We start from the raw sequence: 19,708 nt of genomic DNA on the forward strand, positions 1-19,708 counted from the left end.
CCAGTATTTTTGGCTAAAGTGAGGGGCAAAGTGAAAAGGTAAAAAATACAAACATTTAGTAAAAGACAACAAACAAAATAGGATTAAAGTCCACAACGTCGCCGGCTCTGTGTGTGTCTATGCTTCGGGGAAGGGAGGCAGGGAAAGGCTGAAGGGGTGAAAACCACTTGTAGATCCAGATGGCAGGAGATACTTGTCACCAGCCAGTTTCTTTCTCTAGGCTTAGGGGTTGGATTTGTTAAGTTTACATTTTTTCCCCAATCCTTGTTTACTTTATTTGGTTTTCCTTGATTTTCTTTTTATCTTTCATGTTTAAGTCTTATCTTTAGTCATTTTTTCAGACCTGAGTGTTCTTTAGAATCGAGCTACTAAAACCCTCCATGCCCTTGCCTTGTACTGGCACGAATAACTTTGCTGTTCAGTGGCCCTTATTTTAAGCTAAAGTTAATCTTGTACAGCTCGCTTTTCTAGTATGATGGCTTCTGCTCTATTTTGCATTTTTTTCTAAGATAGATCAGGCCTGCCATTTATATAATTTACAAATAATACAGTTATAGCAAAAATATCTGTTAATTATTTTAAAGTTTTTTTTTTTAAACAAAATGCCTTTCCTTTGAATTTAAGTGTTGTTTTGCTTTTATGAGATGGAGTCTCACTCTGTTGCCCAGGCTGGAGTACAGTGGTATGATCTCAGCCCACTGCAACCTCCACCTCCTTGGTTCAAGCAGTTCTCATGACTGCCTCCCAAGTAACTGGGATCACAGGTGTGCGCCACCATGCCCTGCTAATTTTTGTATTTTTAGTAGAGACGGGCTTTCACCTTGTTAGTCAGGTTGGTCTTGAACTCCTGGCCTCAAGGGATCCACCTGCCTCAGACTCCCAAAGTGCTGGGATTACAGGCGTGAGCCACCATGCCTGGCCAAGTTTTGTTTTGATTCCAAATCGTGCTTGTTTTCTCTCTCCCTCTTGTTCTCATAACCACTCTTCTGGCATTATGTTTACCTAATAAACTCGCTAGAGGCAGCGGCAGCACAGCACCAGCAAAGCATATTGTTGCAGAAGGTTTTAACACACTGCTGATGAGTTGCTCATGCAAACTTCTAGTTAAGACTCTATTACAGCCTGATGAGGGCTTTTCACATGGACAGTCCTGTAGACGCTGAAACAAGGGTTTCCTTTTGGTGTGAAGAAAATTATTTTCAGTGACAAGCAGAGTAGGCAAGGCCAATAATTTTAGGAAAGGTAAAGGGGAATTTGCTGCCTCTCTGCCAGTAGCAAATACTATGGAGTAAATAAAATTTGAGAAGCTGCAAAATTGAAACCTGCTTTTCAAACTGGAAAAGGGATGGTTTTCTAGGCGTAGGTTACCTGAATTCCCTTTCTAGATCAGAAGCAGAATGGTAATTATTGGGAATTTGTGATAATTGTTAAATAATTTAAAGAAACATGATGCTTAATTCCCACAAGCTGTTACTTTGCAGTTTGTCAGTATCTGACAGTAACCATTGTTTTCCAAGCACCATCACAGCTGTTGATCAATTAACTTCCAGATGAGGATTCGATGATAAGTGTGCACACACCACAGATCACAGCATCTGACCTAATAAATTCCCTCACAGCTTTTTTGCTACATTCCTGACAGCTTGCCTAACCTCTCACTTCTCTCACTGCCCAGTGAAAGGGTTCTGGATCAGTTATGGGCAGTGAATAAGAAAGATTAAAGGAAGATTGAAAAATAGGTACTATTTCACATTTGTGAAACCAAATTCAGCTGGAGAAAAAAAGAAGCTAATGAGACAATCTCTCTCTTCTTAGTAAATGTTTTCCAATGTGCAGAGGCTGCTATGACTGATATCAGGTAAATTTTAATGAAAAATGAGTTTATATTGATCTTTGCTTTGTCAGAGTATAGAGAGAATAATTATAGCCTCATATCACACACATTTGAAGAACTGTATGTTTTACAAAATAATTAGCTAGAGAGAATACTTGCTATTTATTTCTGTTGTTTAGACAAGGAAACAGGGTCAGAGACAAATCCACAATCATACAGCTAGTTAATGGTAGGGTACAAAGAAATTAAAACTTTGAGGCCAGGCCCTTAATTAAAGACTTTACTTGGCTCTCCTCAGAGAGGAAAACAATTATGGATGGTGAAAAGTTATTTGGCAATAATCACAAAGGGGTGTATCAAAATGTGCAAATGAACATACCATAAATTGAATCCTAATTCCAGTAGCTGAGTGACCTGCAAAAAGTTACTGAAAATTTCTAAACCTCAGTTTCTTCATCTGTAAAGTGGGTCATATCTGTCTCATAGATCCGATGTTGCAAGAATGAAATTATATTATTTGTGTAAATTACTTGGAATACACTGAACATTCAATAAATGGTAACATTGGTGGTGACTGGTAGTGATTGTCCAGGAGCAGAAGGAACGAGGAACAAATGAAATATTAGTGAGACCCCTCGGCAGACAGGTCCTTTGCTCTATTTCACATCCACAAACTGGCAGCCCACCTTATCCTTGCCACGACTCTTATACGTTTTCATCATATATACGGTTACAGCAGATCCATCACTGTTTCTACAAACCATACAAAATATGTGTCGTTTTGATGATGGGTTAGTGGCATCCCTTGTGGGATGAACCAGAAGCAGCATAGACCAGTAACAAAAATATGTGTTCCAGCTGGGCACAGTGCTCGTGGCTGTAATCCCAGCACTTTGTGAGGCCAAGGTAGGGGGATAGCTTGGACCTAGGAGTTTGAGGTTGCAATGAGCTATGATAGCATGACATTATACTCCAGCCTGGGTGACAGACCAAGTCCCTGTTTCTAAAAGTAAATAACTACACAATAAATTAACTTAAAAAAAAAATACATATTCTGGAATGTCTTCCCTCATTCACTGTTTCTGACGCTGGAAAACATACTTAACCACCTTGAGCCTCATCTAGGTACCATTACACCTATTTTAAAGAATCACTCTGCAACTGGGCGCAGTGGTTCACACCTGTAATCTCAGCACTTTGGGAGGCCAAGGTGGGTAGATCGCTTGAGCCCAGGAATTTGACACCAGTCTGGGCAACACAGCGAGACCTTGTCTCTATAAAAATTAGAAAAATTAGCTAGGTTTGGTGGTGTGCGCCTGTAGTTCCAGCTACTTGGGAAGCTGAGGTGGGAGGATCCCCTGAGCCTAAAGACAGATGCAGCCTCTTCTCAAGGCTGCTGTAAGCCATGATAAGAATTTCTCTGTTTTTCTTTTGATAAGTAACAATACCTTCATGATGTATTATTTTTATTTCTTTCTTTATTTTTGAAATGGAGGTTTGCTCTTTTCACCTAGACTAGAGTGCAATGGCACTAATCTCAGCTCACTGCAACCTCTGCCTCCTGAGTTCAAGCCATTCTCCTGCCTCAGTCTCCTGAGTAGCTGGAATTACAGGCACCTGCCACCACGCCTGGCTAATTTTTGTTTTTTTTTTTTTTTCATAGAGACGGGGTTTCACCATGTTAGCCAGGGTGGTCTCAAACTCCTGACCTTAGGTGATCTACCTTGGCCTCCCAAAGTACAGGAGTGCAGGTGTGAGCCACCGCACCCAGACTAGGTGTTATTTTTATGAAGGCTCTTGTAAATGTTAGCTTCCCCATCTTTCAGTGCTCAAGATGACATTTTGTAGCAGGCTGTTACTTGTACTTTTAAAACTATATATTTTAAACTGCTTTAATGGTAATACAATGTCAATATTTAGCTCATTAAAATAATGCACATGTGGCTCATATACTAGACTAGTTTCCAAGTTACAGATAAAAAAACTGAGGCAGCAACCATTTTATGGCTAACCGGAAGTGGATGTTAGAACCGGACCTCTCTTCTGCCAACAGATGCTTTGCCTATGGAACACTGTCCCACAGGCCTGTCAAAATGGGAATTCTCCCCATTTTCTTTGCTGAGAAGCTTCATTTTCCAGGAAGATAGTGTGAGAGTAAACAGAATTTTGGTTTTCTTATTGGCCAGCTGTTTACAAGATGTAGACAATATATTTGTAATTTTTTTCTTTCTTATTCTTTTGATAGAGATGATAGTCACTCGCTCTGATGATGATACCATACACCAGATTTTCATCTTTTTTTAATGAGAGGCAATAATATCTAGAGATCCCTCATCCTTAGAACGTCTTCCATAGTCCATATCTTGATACTTATTGTCTACATCTGAGAAGGTGTCTTGGGAGAATTTTGAGGAAGGAATTTTTTTCTGAGACAGGGTCTTACTCTGTCACCTAGGCCAGAGTGCAGTGGTGTGACCACAGCTCACTGCACCTTCAACCTCCCAGGCTCAAGCAATCCTCCCATCTCAGCCTCCTAAGTAGCCGGGACCACAGGTACCTGCCAACCATGCCCAGCCAACTTTTTTCTTATTTTGTAGAGGTGGGGGTCTTACCATATTGCCCAGGCTGATCTCAAACTCCTGCCTCAAGCAATCCTTCCACCTTGGCCTCCCAAAATCCTAGGATCACAGGCATGAGCCACTGCACCCCGAGGATGTAGTTTTTGATAAAGTATACCTATGCTCTTGTTCTTCATCTGCCATGATAGCTTTAAAAATATGCCAGCTTAATAGGAAATAAAATAAAGATAATCCTTAAATCAGGTCAATGGGAGGCAGGGGCTGACTTTTTAAAAAGGAACAGCAGAGAAGTCAGGTTGAAGGGGGCAACTGGCTGAATGGGCCATCTGTTTTCTGTAGAATTCTTTACCTGAAGAAACTGCTTTAAGTTTGCCTCTCCTGAAGGAGAGGAAAGAGAACTAGCAATTAGCTCCACACATGCTGTCCGGAGCCAACATTATTGGGACTTTTGGGGGCCAATAAACAACGTCCTTCATAAGTCTAGAGCTAATTGAGAAATAAGGAATAGAAGATAGTCAGAGAGCAATGAAAATAGTGGCTCAGTGTTTGTTTTGTAAAAGCTGTTTTGGAGAATGTAGCCCGGGTGTCACAATTAGCTTCCTAATACTTATCTGAGAAGTAAACTGACCTATCCTCTTATAGGCAGAGCACAATGACTGGAAGAGCAGGGGCAAGCCCAGGAACAGAGAGAATGTTCATTCTCGTGAGCAGGCAGTTGGAGGGAGGAAGCCCAGGAAGGGCGGAGCCAGGCTTAATCCATTTCTTCAACCTAACCTGCCAGTGAGAGAAGACCCGTCCACCCTGGGAGTGACTACTTACATGGGGGTTGAAAACACAAGACAAGAGGAATGGCTGGCTGTCTCCCCCAACACTCTCCAGATGTATGTTCCTTTCACTCCTGTTTCCAATACCAACCACTGCTTCCTTTGGATATCATGCTTTGGACAAGCTTTGGCAATTTAGATACCCTCAATAACTGAAATGGGTTAGAAGAGTACGTAACCTAGTTAAGTTAACTCCGAGGCCCCCACATGTTCAATATTGCTGATTGGAAATTATATCGTGACATAAAGTGATAGCATCAAGGTACTGTAACAGTGCAATGCAGCAATATAAAAATGTCCCAAATTTTAACACTATGAAGCCCCTCGTAATATCAAATTATAACAGAAAATTAAATTCCAAAACTAAATATATTTGAACTTACTCATTAATATTCAAAGAAATCAGAACCACTGGTTATTAAGCTAAAGGCAAATAAAACCAGAAAATCCCCAATCTTCCTTTTTTGGGCACACTCTCGTGCCTGGTGCTGTTGGATCCTTCAGCAGTTTTAGTCTGGATTGTTTCCTACTAGAACGGATGCCATTCCTTCAGGGCATCCAAAGCTGCATAAGTTTAGCACCAAGACTTTCATGTTCTTCCCCTTTTAAATTACCAAAATCATCACTACAAAGGTATCCCTCATGGTACCCTTAGGAGTCATGGCCACCCTTCCTACCTTCACTCCCTATCTCTATGCCCTGGAAACGAATAGTCTGTTTTCCATCTTTTTAATATTTTTATTTCAAAAACGTTAAATAGAATCAAACATATGTGACCTTTGAAATTGGCTTTTTTCTTTCAGCATAATGCACTTAAGATTCATTTAACTTGTTGCATGTATTAGCAGTTATTTATTGCTAAGATGGATTCCATGGCATGGATGTAGTTAGATATGTGTTTTAGCCACTCTGCCAATTTTCTGTCTTTTAACTGGTGTGTTTAGAACATTTACATTTAATGAAATTATTGAAGGTTGGGGCTTAAGACAGCTATTTTACTTTTCATTGTCTGTTCCTTGTACTTTTTATTTCTCTATTTTCTGTTTCCTGGCTTCCGTGAACATTATCCGGAATTCCGTTTTCATTTCCCTGTAGCACTTTTGACTATGTTTTCATAAGCTCTGTTAGTAGTTGCTCTAGGTATCAGATTGCACGTACATAACTTATCACTGGGTAATGCTGTCAATATTTTCTTGTTTGAATGAAATGCAGAAATCTTACCTCCCTTTGTCTTTTCCCATTTGTAGTTGTTATAGTTACACAGGTCCCTGGGGCTTATTCTTTTCTATTTTTTTCTCTGTTGTTCAGAAAGAATACTTTCTTTCCTCTGTCTTCCCCATTTCTGCTACTGAGCCCATCCGTTTACCTTTTTACATTAAAAAAAAATTTTGTATTCACTGCTAAGAGTCCCACTGAGTTTTTATTTCAGTTATTGTAGTTTTCATTTTTAAAGTTTCTGTTTCATTCTTTCTTATATCTTCTATTTCTTTGCTGAGACTTTCTGTGTTTTTGTTTCAAATGTATTTGTAATTGCTTGTTGAAGCATTTGTATGATGTCTACTTTAAAATCTCTTACTAGAAAATGTGTCACATTGTGCTACCTCAATGTCAGTGTCTTTTTTCACACTCAGATTAAACTTTTCTTGGCTTTGCTACGATGAAAGACTTCCTGTTGAATCCTGGACATTTTGGGTATTATGAGGCTGTGGATCTTATTAAATTTTCTGTTTGAGCAGGTCTTCTCTGACACCGTTAAGGTGGAAGGGGTGCTGTTTGATATTTTAAGATGAGGATGGAAGTCCAGGTTTCCCACTCAGCCTTTGTGGACACCCTGAGATGGGGGGTGCTTCACTACTGCTGAGCAGGTGCGGGAGATCAGGTCCCCATTATGACTTCACTGATAGCATCCTGACTGGAAGGAGCAGGGGCACCTTCAATTGAGTTTTTAATTTCAACAAATCTACTTTTCATTTATGGTGACTTATTCTTTACTCAGACTTTCCAGACCTTCCTTTATTCCTTTCTATTAAACATACTTAGTTTATATTATGTATCTGGTATTCTTAACATCTGCAATTTTTGCATTTCTGATTCTGCTATTTATTATTTTTGTTGCTTCTTTCAAGGTGGCTTATTTTCTCCCATTTTGTGTGTTTCATAATTTTTTGTTTTTTGAGAGGGAGTCTTGCTTAGTTGCCCAGGCTAAAATGCAGTAGCACAATCTCAGCTCATTGAAACCACTGCCTCCCGGGTTCAAGTGATTCTTGTGCTGCAGCCTCCCCAGTAGCTGGGATTACAGGCCTGTGCCACCACACCTGGCAAATTTTTGTATTTTCAGTGGAGAAGGGGTTTCATCGTGTTGGGTAGGCTGATCTTGAACTCCTGACCTCAAGTGACCTGTCCTCTTTGGCCTCCCAGAGTGTTGGGATTACAGGCGTTAGCCTCCATGCGCAGCCATTTCATGATTTTTAATTGTGAATTAATGTTCAACAAAGCTTCCTCTAAGGGAATTATTTCAAGAATAAATTATTGGTACATTTTTCCAAGAAAATTTACTTTTGCTTCTGTCAGGTGCCTGAGGGCGTTGCCAACTTGGAAATACTTAAAGATGATTTGCCTGAGTGACGAGTATTACACATGTAGCATGAATTCAGACTGCATCGCCACATGAAGACCACATTATAGTTTCAGCTTCCCAGGGGAGGCAGTTTTCCCCATGTCCACATCCAAGGCTAAAAAGGTTCAAGTTTCCTTGCTGTCTCCTTTGGGGTAGTGGGTTTTTGTTTGTTTATTTGATTGTTCATTTTGTTTTGGTTCAACCTTAGACCAAGGAATCAAGCTTTGTGAGGGGATCTCTGGTTCAACTGTCCATCTCAGGTTTGTCTCTTATGCCATCTGTGATCATGGGGCTGTCGAGACTCAAGGCAAGAGCATTTGTCTTTATTGGACAGATGTCCTTAACTCAGATTCTGACTTCAACTCACCTTTCCGGATTTTGACTTACTTCATTTTGTGGCCTCTGAGTACAGTTTTGATTTTCTGCCATACTTTCTGAAGATTTCAAAAAGTCTGAAGCCTTACCCCAGAGCTAGAACATTTACAGGAAAATTCAGATTCCCCGAATTTAACGCTTACTATAAACCAGGACGTCTTTACTGCTTTTCATGACCAGAGCAGAGACTCAGAAAAGAAAGAAATCTTGGTTTTTGCCATTCTGAGATACCAGCCAGTATGTGGCAGACCTGGCCATGGCCAACACTTGGGTACCAAGTTCCATTGGCAGAGCTTTCGCAACACGAGGTTGGTTATGACACCAAGTTTTCCTACCTGGTAAACTCATGGTCTCCTTTCCCAGTAAGTGACATTGAAAACATTGTTTCCTGCTTACAGAGTTTAGATATGTGCGGCAGTTACATCCTGGGCTTCAGAATTTATCTGTGGTATGTTTTCAATCAGCATGTGAAAGAGATGAGAGAGGAAAAGGAGGAGAGAGAGAAAGAGAAAGGAAGAGAAAGGGGGAAAGGAGAGAGGGAGGAAAGGAAAGGAGGGAGGGAAGAAGGGAGGAAAGGAAGAAAAGAAGGAAAGAAGGGAGGAAGAAAGGAAGGTCCTTAATTCCATTTCCACTTGGAGCCCCTGCTTTGGGCTCTGTCTACACTCAGGCTCCGTCTACACTCGCTCTGTGACTGCCTGTAGCTTCAGGACTGCTTAGACCTGTGAGTCCTGCTTCCTAATCCTGCTGCTCTCTCACGCTCACGTTCGTTTCCATCTGAAGTTCAGCCTTAGCAAACTCTTGAGCTGAAGCTGTTTTGAAGGCTTAAAGTTTGCTTTTTGTTTCTGCTTTACGCCCCTCCAAACATTACTTTCCACAGCTTTGGAAGGTTACAAGCGTATCATTCAACTGAATCTCTAGTTCTGAAGTTTGGAATGTGCTTCTCATGTTTTATTTCCATCTGTGTTCTCCTTCTCCTCTCAGGAAGGCTCAGCTGGGTGGTTAATGGTTTCATCAAGTTCTTAAGCTGGTCTCTTTCCTTCTCTACCGCAGGTAGGCTGGCGTTTTCACTGGACTTTCTTCCTTTTACTTTGTGGTAGTTTTCTGGGTCAGATATTTATTATTCACACAGATTTTTTCTCCTAATCTCAGTGAGAGAAATGAAGTCAGTGTTTTATAGGTCTGCCAAAGGCAACTGTTATTCCAAACAGATCTGATCAGCCCTCACCTCTCTTGAGTTAGATAGTCTCACTTGAAAGGCATTTTCCAATTAAACAAAAAGTCGGCCCCCGGCCTGGACTCAAACTATGATTGTCCTATCTAGATCTCACTCAGCATGTCTGGCCCTCCTGTGCCTGTCCAGGGAATTCTACCACATTCTGTTTTTTAATATTTTCACTCAGGACATGGGAAACCCTGCCCCACAATAACTGTTTTGCTTTGAAGCTTATCTAATAATACCTTAAATATTCCATGCCAATATCCATTGTCTTCTCTTCTTTAATAGTTCCAAATTTTATGGACCCTTTATACAGCTTCCCAATCTTCACACGGTGATTCTCTCTTCCAGTTACTATGTAACAAACCATTGCAAATGTACTGCACTAAAATAACAATTATTTTAGGAACCCAAGGGTTCAGCAAGCTAGAATCGGAAAGCACACAGTGGGAAGAGGCTGTCTGCTTCCGCAATGTCTGAGGGCTCCGCTGGGAAGGCTCAGAGGCTAGGGGTGACCTGATAGCCGAAGGCTGCAGTCACTTGAAGGCTTGTTTACTCATAGGTCTGGCGTCCGGGCTGGAAGGTTTTAATGTAGAGGACTGCTGGGTGGACAGCCTACACACGACTGCTGCCTGGGTCTTGGCTTCCTCACACTAGAGTGGTCTCAGGACATGGGCTGTGGTGGCTCAGGGTTTCAACCATGTGTGCTCCCTCAAACAAGGCAGAAGCTCCATTTTCTGATTCAACCTTAGAGTCTATGGATGGCAAGCAAGTGACAAGATGGAAGGAGTGTCAAGCCCCTAGAGTTGGCCTTTGAATGGAAGGTGTATCAAGGTCACCCTGAAGAACAACATGTAGACCTGGAGAACGTGGAGTAGAGATATGATTATGGCTGTCTTCAGAAAAAACAATCTGCCCGGTTTGTCACTTAGCTACAATTCTCATCACTTCCACATGCAAAAGACTCTCCCCACCTTTCCAAGATCCCTAAAATCTCAGTCCACGTGAGCCATGATATGAAAAGACTGTTGGTGAGCCTCAAATCAACTTAAATATAGAACTGTGACTAACAGACTTTCAGAATTGTAGGTACAGAATAGAATGTAAGTGTTTTAGATGCTAATGAGGAGGCCATCAGAAAGATTCATTGAATGAACTTAAATCATCACCTCCAAAAGAAGTTTTAAAGAACTCATGAGCTGGTGATGTCAAAAGCCTATTGGAAATAAAACTTTCATACATTTCTTTAATAAAAGGAAGAAGTAGAATTCTTTGCAGATGATATAATTGCTTACCTAGAAAATACCAGGAAATCTATGAAACAATTACGAGAGGTAATAAAGAAATTTAGCAAAGTCAGAGTATACAATCAATTACATTCTTACCCACTAGCAGCAAATAATGGGAAAACACAAGGAAGATAACAATCTCCCGCACTTTTTTTTTTGGAGACGGCCTCGCTCTACTGCCCAGACTGGAGTACAGTGGCGTGATCATAGTTCACTGTAACCTTGAACTCCTGGGCTCAAGCCATCCTCCCTTCTCAGTCTCCCAAAGTGTCAGGATCACAAGTCTGAGCCACTGTGCCCAGCCCTTATACCCTTTTGATAGTAGACATTTGTACAATATTTTAAAATGCCATTTTGATGGCAGCTGTGAGCATTTTTAAGTGCTTTGCCTTAGTACATCTAGGAACCTATACTCCAAAAAATGAGCAATGATATATGTGCAAGAATGTTTAGCAGTATTTACATAAACAGTCACAATAATGATGACAACAAGGACAAAGCACAGTGCCTAAAAGAGAAGAGTAAATACACATCAGGGGATATGGGGGCTTTGTTTTTTTTCCTTTTGAGACAGAAATGCAAATCAAAACTACATTGAGATACACAGTGTGTCTTAGAAGACATTCTGTCATCTAAGCTGGAGTGCAGTGGCGCAATATTTCTACCATGAAATAGCATAAGCAGATAAAAAGAATGGGGTATTCATATGAGAACCTCTCAGATTATTGGTATTTTATTTATTTATTTTAGTGATTGGTTCTTTTATTTTTTTTAATTGCATTTTAGATTTTGAGTACATGTGAAGAACATGCAAGATGGTTGCATAGGTACACACTTGGCAGTGTGATTTGCTGCCTTCCTCCCCTTCACCTATATCTGGCGTTTCTCCCCATGCTATCTCTCCCCAACTCCCCACCCCCTGCTGTCCCTCCCCTATTCCCCGCAACCGACCCCAGTGTGTGATGCTCCCCTCCCTGTATCCTTGTGTTCTCACTGTTCAACACCCACCTATGAGCGAGAACGTGGTATTTCATTTTCTGTTCTTGTGTCAGTTTGCTGAGAATGATGTTCTCCAGGTTCATTCATGTCCCTACAAAGGACACGAACTCATCATTTTTGATTGCTGCATAATATTCCATGGTGTATATGTGCCACATTTTCCCTGACCAGTCTATCATCGATGGGCATTTGGGTTGATTCCAAGTCTTTGCTATTGTAAACAGTGCTGCAGTGAACACTCGTGTGCATGTGTCCTTATAGTAGAACAATTTATAGTCCTTTGGATATATACCCAGTAATGGGATTGCTGGGTCAAATGGAATTTCTATTTCTAGGTCCTTGAGGAATCGCCACACTGTCTTCCACAATGGTTGAACTAATTTACACTCCCACCAGCAGTGTAAAAGTGTTCCTATTTCTCCACATCCTCTCCAGCATCTGTTGTCTCCAGATTTTTTAATGATCGCCATTCTAACTGGCGTAAGATGGTATCTCAATGTAGTTTTGATTTTCATTTCTCTAATGACCAGTCATGATGAGCATTTTTTCATATGTTTGTTGGCCTCATGTATATCTTCTTTTGTAAAGTGTCTGTTCATATCCTTTGCCTAATTTTGAATAGGCTTGTTTGTTTTTTTCCTGTAAATCTGTTTGAGTTCTTTGTAAATTCTGGATATCAGCCCTTTGTCAGATGGGTAAACTGCAAAAATTTTTTCCCATTCTGTTGGTTGCCGATTCACTCTAATAACTGTTTCTTTTGCCGTGCAGAAGCTGTGGAGTTTGATTAGGTCCCATTTGTCTATTTTGGCTTTCATTGCCAATGCTTTTGGTGTTTTGGTCATGAAGTCCTTGCCTACGCCTACGTCCTGAATGGTTTTGCCTAGATTTTCTTCCAGGGTTTTTATGGTGTTAGGTCTTATGTTTAAGTCTTTAATCCATCTGGAGATAATTTTAGTGTAAGGTGTCAGGAAGGGGTCCAGTTTCTGCTTTCTGCACATAGCTGGCCAGTTTTCCCAACACCATTTATTAAACAGGAAATCCTTTCCCCATTGCTTGTTTTTGTCAGTTTTATCAAAGATTGTATGGTTGTAGATATGCTGTGTTGTCTCTGATGCCTCTGTTCTGTTCCATTGGTCTATATCTCTGTTTTGTTACCAGTACCATGCTGTTTTGATTACTGTAGCCTTGTAGTATAGTTTGAAGTCTGGTAGTGTGATGCCTCCCGCTGTGTTCTTTTTACTTAGAATTGACTTGGCTATGCAGGCTCTCTTTTGGTTCCATATGAAGTTCATGGTGGTTTTTTCCAGTTCTGTGAAGAAGGTCATTGGTAGCTTGATGGGGATAGTGTTGATTCTGTAAATTACTTTGGGCAGTATAGCCATTTTCACAATATTGATTCTTCCTAACCGTGAACATGGAATGTTTCTCCATCTGTCTGTGTCCTCTCTTATTTCGTTGAGCAGTGGTTTGTAGTTCTCCTTGAAGAGGTCCTTTATGTTCCTTGTTAGTTGTATTTCTAGGTATTTTATTCTGTTTTTATTGATTATGAAAGGCAGTTCATTCTTGATTTGGCTTTCTTTATGTCTGTTATTGGTGTATAGGAATGCTTGTGATTTTTGCACATTGATTTTTGTATCCTGAGACTTTGCTGAAGTTGCTTATCAGTTTCAGGAGTTTTTGGGCTGAGACGATGGGGTCTTCTAGGTATACTATCATGTCGTCTGCAAATAGAGACAATTTGGTTTCCTCCTTTCTTATTTGAATACCATTTATTTCTTTTTCTTGCCTGATTGCTGTGGCTAGAACTTCCAGTACTATATTGAATAGGAGTGGTGAAAGAGGGCATCCTTGTCTAGTGCCCGATTTCAAAGGGAATGCTTCCAGTTTTTGCCCATTCAGTATGATATTGGCTGTTGGTTTGTCATAAATAGCTTTTATTGTTTTGAGATACGTTCTGTCAATACCTAGTTTTTTGAGGGTTTTTAGCATAAAGGGCTATTGAATTTTGTCAAAGGCCTTCTCTGCATCAATTGAGATAATCATGTGGTTTTTGTTTTTGGTTCTGTTTATGTGGAGAATTATGTTTATAGACGTGTGTATGTTGGACCAGTCTTGCATCCCTGGGATGAATCCTACTTGACCATGGTGGATAAGCTTTTTGATGTGCTGTTGCAATCAGCTTGCCAGTATTTTATTGAAGATTTTTGCGTCCATGTTCATCATGGTTATTGGCCTGAAGTTTTCTTTTCTTGTTGGGTCTCTGCCGGGTTTTGGTATCGGGATGATGTTGTTCTCATAAAATGATTTGGGAAGCATTCCCTCTTTTTGGATTATTTGGAATAGTGTCAGAAGAAATGGTAACAGTTCCTCTTTGTGTGTCTGGTAGAATTCGCTGTGAACCCATCTGGACCTGGGCTTTTTTTGTGTGGCAGACTCTTAATTGCTGCCTCAACTTCAGATCTTGTTATTGGTCTATTCATGGTTTCGACTTCTTCCTATTTTAGGCTTGGGAGGACACAAGTGTCCAGGAATTTATCCATTTCTTCCAGGTTTACTAGTTTATGTGCACAGAGTTGTTTGTAATATTCTTTGATGATGGTTTGAATTTCTGTGGAATCTGTGGTGATTTCCCCTTTATCGTTTTTTATTGCATCTATTTGGTTGTTCTCTCTTTTCTTTTTTATTAATCTGGTGAGTGGTCTGTCTATTTTGTTGATCTTTTCCAAAAACGAGCTCCTGGATTTATTGATTTTTTGAAGGGTCTTTCGTGTCTCTATCTCCTTCAGTTCTGCTCTGATCTTAGTTATTGCTTGTCTTCTGCTAGGTTTTGAGTTTTTTTTATCTTGCTCATCGAGCTCTTTCAATTTTGACAATAGGGTGTCAATTTTGGATCTCTCCTTTCTTCTCATGTGGGCACTTATTGCTATATATTTTCCTCTAGAGACTGCTTTAAATGTGTCCCAGAGATTCTGGTATGTTGTGTCTTCATTCTTGTTGTTTTCAAAGAACTTCTTTATTTCTGCCTTCATTTCATTGTTTATCCAGTCAACATTCAAGAGCCAGTTGTTCAGTTTCCATGAAGCTGTGCAGTTCTGAGTTAGTTTCCGAATTCTGAGTTCTAACTTGATTGCACTGTGGTCTGAGAGACTGTTTGTTATGATTTCTGTTCTTTTGCATTTGCTGAGGAGTGATTTGCTTCCAAGTATGTGGTCAAGTTTTGAGTAGGTGTGATGTGGTGCTGAGAAGAATTATATTCTGTGGATTTGGGGTGGAGAGTTCTGTAAATGTCTATCAGGTTTGCTTGTTCCAGGTCTGAGTTCAAATCCTGGATATCCTTGTTAATTTTCTGTCTGGTTGATCTGTCTAATATTGACAGTGGAGTGTTAAAGTCTCCCATTATTATTGTGTAGGAGTCTAAGTCTCTTTGTAAGTCATTAAGAACTTGCCTTATGTATCTGGGTGCTCCTGTATTGGGTCCGTATATATTTAGGATCGTTAGCTCTTCTTGTTGTATCGATCCTTTTACCATTATGTAATGTTCTTGTTTGTCTCTTTTGATCTTTGTTGCTTTAAAGTCTATTTTATCTATTTAGAGACGAAAATTGCAACTCCTGTTTTTTTTTTGCTCTCCACTTGCTTGGTAAATCTTCCTCCATCCCTTTATTTTGAGCCTTTGTGTATCCTTGCATGTGAGATGGGTTTCCTGGATGCAGCACACCAATGAGTTTTGGCTTTTATCCAATTTGCCAGTCTGTGTCTTTTGATTGGTGCATTTAGTCCATTTACATTTAGGGTTAATATTGTTATGTGTGAATTTGATACTGCCGTTTTGATGCTAGCTGGCTGTTTTGCCCGTTAGTTGCTGTAGATTCTTCATTTTGTTGATGCTCTTTAGCATTTGGTATGTTTTTGGAGTGGCTGGTACTGATTGTTCCTTTCTATGTGTAGTGCCTCTTTCAGGAGCTCTTGTAAAGCAGGCCTGGTGGTGACAAAATCTCTGAGTACTTTCTTGTTCGCAAAGGATTTTATTTTTCCTTCACTTCTGAAGCTCAGTTTGGCTGGATATGAAATTCTGGGTTGAAAGTTCTTTTCTTTAAGGATGTTGAATATTGGCCCCCAATTTCTTCTGGCTTGTAGGGTTTCTGCTGAAAGATCTGCTGTGAGTCTGATGGGCTTCCCTTTGTGGGTAACCCAACCTTTCTCTCTGGCAGCCCTCGGCATTTTCTCCTTCATTTCAACCCTGGTGAATCTGATGATTATGTGCCTTGGGGTTGCTCTTCTTGCGGAATATCTTTGTGGTGCTCTATGTATTTTCTGGACTTGAATATTGGCCTGCCTTGCTAGGTTGGGGAAGTTTTCCTGGATAATATCCTGAAGAGTATTTTCCAGCATGGATTCATTCTCTTCGTCACATTCAGGTACACCTAACAAATGTAGATTAGGTCTCTTCACATAGTCCCACATTTCTTGGAGACTTTGTTCATTCCTTTTTGTGCTTTTTTCTCTAATCTTGCCTTCTTGTTTTATTTCATTGAGTTGATCTTCGACCTCTGATACCCTTTCTTCTGCTTGGTCAATTTGGCTGTTGAAACTTGTGCATGCTTCGCAAAGTTCTCCTGTTGTGTTTTTCAGCTCCATCAATTCACTCATATTCCTCTCTAAGTTGTCCATTCTTCTTATCATTTCATCAAATCTGTTTTCAGGGTTCTTAGTTTCTTTGCATTGATTTAGAACATGTTCTTTTAGCTCACGGAAGTTTCTCATTACCCACCTTCTGAAGTCTGGTTCTGTCATTTCATCACACTCATTCTCCATTCAGCTTTGTTCCCTCACTGGTGAGGAGTTGTGATCCCTTGTAGGAGGTGAGGTGTTCTGGTTTCGGGTGTTTTCCTCTTTTTTGCACTGGTTTCTTCCCATCTTTGTGGATTTATCCACCTGTCATCTGTGTAGTTGCTGATTTTCAGACTGGGTCTCTGAGTGGATGTTCAGATTGTTGATGATGAAGTTATTTCTGGTTCTTAGTTTTCCTTCTAACAGTCTGGCCCCTCTGCTGTAGGACTGCTGAGGTCCACTCCAGGCTTGCTTCCTTGGGGATCACCTGCAGCAGCTGCAGAATAGTAAGGGTTGCTACCAGTTTCTTCTTCTGCTATCTTTGTTCCAGAATGATGCCTGCCAAATGTCAATCTGATCAGTCCTTTGTGAGGTGACTCTTTGGATATACGGGAGTAAGGGAGCTGCTTGAGGAGACAGTCTGTTCTTTATAGGAGCTCAAGGGCTGAGCTGTGAGCTCCGTTGTTCATTCAGAGCTGCTAGGCGGGTACGTTTAAGTCTGCTGCAGAACTCATAAATCCCTTTTTTTTTTCTTCCCAGGTGCTCTGTCCCAGGGCGTTAGGGCTTTATTTATGAGTATCTGTTGTGCTGCTGCTTTTTTTTTCCAGGGCTGCCCTGCCCGGCAAGGAGGCAGCCTAGTCACTGTCTGCCTGCAGAGGCTTTGTGGAGCTGCTGTGGGCTCTGCCCTGCTTCCCTGTGAACTTCCCTGCAGTCCTGTTTATATGGGTGTGGTTAGAACTGCCTTGGCAATGGTGGCCCGCCTCTGTAATGATGGACTCTCTCTGTTATGGCGGGTTGCCTTGGCAATGGCAGTCTGCGTCAGCAATGGTGGACTAACTCATAGGGGTGGATTGCCTTGGTAATGGCGGATGCACCTCCCCCACAGAGCTGGGCCAACCCGGGTTCAGCTGTGCTTGCTGTGAAACTCTCAACCCCGAGTGTTTCCAATTGCTTTTTTTGTGTGTGTGTGTGGGGGTGGGACCTGCCAAGCCTGATCACCTGGCTCCCTGCCTCAGAGCCTTTTTTTTTTTTTTTTTTAAGTTGAATGGTTTACTGTCTCCCAAGTGTTCCAGTCACCTGCTGAAAGGGCACCGGGGTCTGTGTGATTTCCCGTGTGGCAACCCACTGTGCTGGCTGAAACAATGGCACTGCCCAGGAATATCCTGGCCTGGCACCCTGTTTAATCAGATGAATGGCGAATCTGCCTTCTTGGAGCTCCAATTGCCAGCTTAAAAGGGCAACCAGACCAGTGTATTTTGTACGGAGAGCCGCCACACTGTGGTGCCAGCAAAACAGCCACGCCAGCCGAAACAGCCGCGCTGGCCAAAACAGCTGCGCTGGTGACCCATGGGGCTCCTCCACCTGGGAATCTCCTGGTCTGTGGGTAATAAAGATCCATCTGGAAATGCAGCATCCACTCACCCTCTGCACTTTCACTGGGAGCTGCAATCCTGAGCTGCTCCTAAAGGGCCATCTTGGATCTTCTTCCTTCATTTTCTCTTTTAATAAGGTTGTGGGATTGGCATATTAGAGGAATGCTAAGCAGATGAGGACCTTTATTTCAGCAAGATGCTAACACAGTCTCTCATGAGGCCTGTGAAGAGAAGACGAGGTGGAGGGGCCCCCTGGGCAGTGGGTAGTGGCCAGTGGCCAGTGAGGCCACTCAAGGCACAACCTCAGAGACAGCAGGAGCAGCTAGTCCAGCCACAGAGCTCTGGCCGGTAGTTTGTATTTCTGTGGGCTTGGTGGTGATATCCCCTTTATCATTTTTTATTGAATCTATTTGATTCTTCTCTCTTTTCTTTTTTATTGGCTGGCTATTGGTTTATTTTTTTTTGATCTTTTCAAAAAGCCAGCTCCTGGATTTGTTAATTTTTTGAAGGTTTTTTTTTTTGTGTGTGTGTGTCTTTGTCTCCTTCAGTTCTGTTCGATCTTAGTTATTTCTTGTCTTCTGCTGGCTTTTGAATTTGTTTGATCTTGCATGTCTAGTTTTTTTAATAGTGACTTTAGGGTATAGATTTTAGATCTTTCCTCGCTTCTCTTGTGAGCATTTAGTGCTATAAATTTCCCTCTAGACACTGCTTTAAATGTGTCCCAGAGGTTCTGGCATGTTGTGTCTTCGTTCTCATTGGTTTTGAAGAACTTCTTTATTTCTGCCTTCATTTCATTGTTTATCCAGTGGACCTTCAGGAGCAGGTTGTTCAGTTTCCATGTAGGTGTGATTTTGAGTGAATTTTTTAATCCTGAGTTATAATTTGATTGCACTGTTGTCTGAGAGACTGTCATGATTTTCATTCCTTTGCGTTTGTTGAGGAGTGATATACTTCCAACTATGTAGTCAATTTTAGAGTAAGTGCAATGTGGTGCTGAGAAGAATGTATATTCTGTGGATTTGGGGTGGAGAGTTCTGTAGATGTCTATTAGATCCTCTTGGTCCAGATCTGAGTTCAAGTCTTGGATATCCTCCTTAATTTTTTGTCTAGTTAATCTGTCTAATATTGACAGTGGGGTGTTAAAGTCTCCCAGTATTATTGTATGGGAGTCTAAGTCTCTTTGTAGATCATTAAGAACTTACTTTATATATCTACATGCTTCTGGATTGGGTGCATATATATTTAGGATAGTTAGCTCTTCTTGTTGCATTGATCCTTTTACCATTATGTAATGCCCTTCTTTGTCTCTTTTGAGCTTCATTCGTTTAAAATCTGTTTTATCAGAGACTAGGATTTCAGAAACTGTAGTCTTTAGCTAAGCAGCAAAAAACAAGTGAGGAGAGGGCTCAGCAATGTGCTAAACTTAGCATCAGGGATCAGTTAATGAAAGAGGAGGGAACATGGATGTAGGGGGAGGCAGTGAATCATCTGTGGCATACTAGGTTTATTTGAAGTAATAGGAGGGCGTTTAAGCCAAGGAGTTGCATGAACAGTTACATTTTAAGGATGATCAATCTGGTTGCTGTGTGAAGAATGTAGTAGATGAAAAATGGGGAAAAGATTCTTGCAATAATTCTGGCAACAGATCATGGAGTCTTTTTGAGGCAGTGAGATGAATTCTGATATATTTCAGAAGGCGAGTGAACTGGATTTGTTGATGGTATGAGTTGGGGAATGAGGGAAAGGCAGGTATTAAGGATTATCTCTGGCTT

General features: G+C 41.0%; 1 protein-coding gene and 1 long non-coding RNA gene across 3 annotated transcripts in view; one reads left to right on the top strand and one right to left on the bottom strand.

Annotated features, from left to right (window-relative positions):
- The window catches only part of SLC30A10 (solute carrier family 30 member 10), a 46,837-nt gene that overhangs the window by 3,895 nt on the left and 23,234 nt on the right, over positions 1–19,708 (top strand). The gene's annotated exons all lie outside the window — the stretch shown is intronic.
- Positions 1–19,708, bottom strand: part of LOC103789187 (uncharacterized) — a 29,874-nt gene that overhangs the window by 2,258 nt on the left and 7,908 nt on the right. The gene's annotated exons all lie outside the window — the stretch shown is intronic.

Source organism: Callithrix jacchus, chromosome 19, assembly GCF_049354715.1.
Source record: "Callithrix jacchus isolate 240 chromosome 19, calJac240_pri, whole genome shotgun sequence".
Lineage (NCBI taxonomy): Eukaryota > Metazoa > Chordata > Mammalia > Primates > Cebidae > Callithrix > Callithrix jacchus.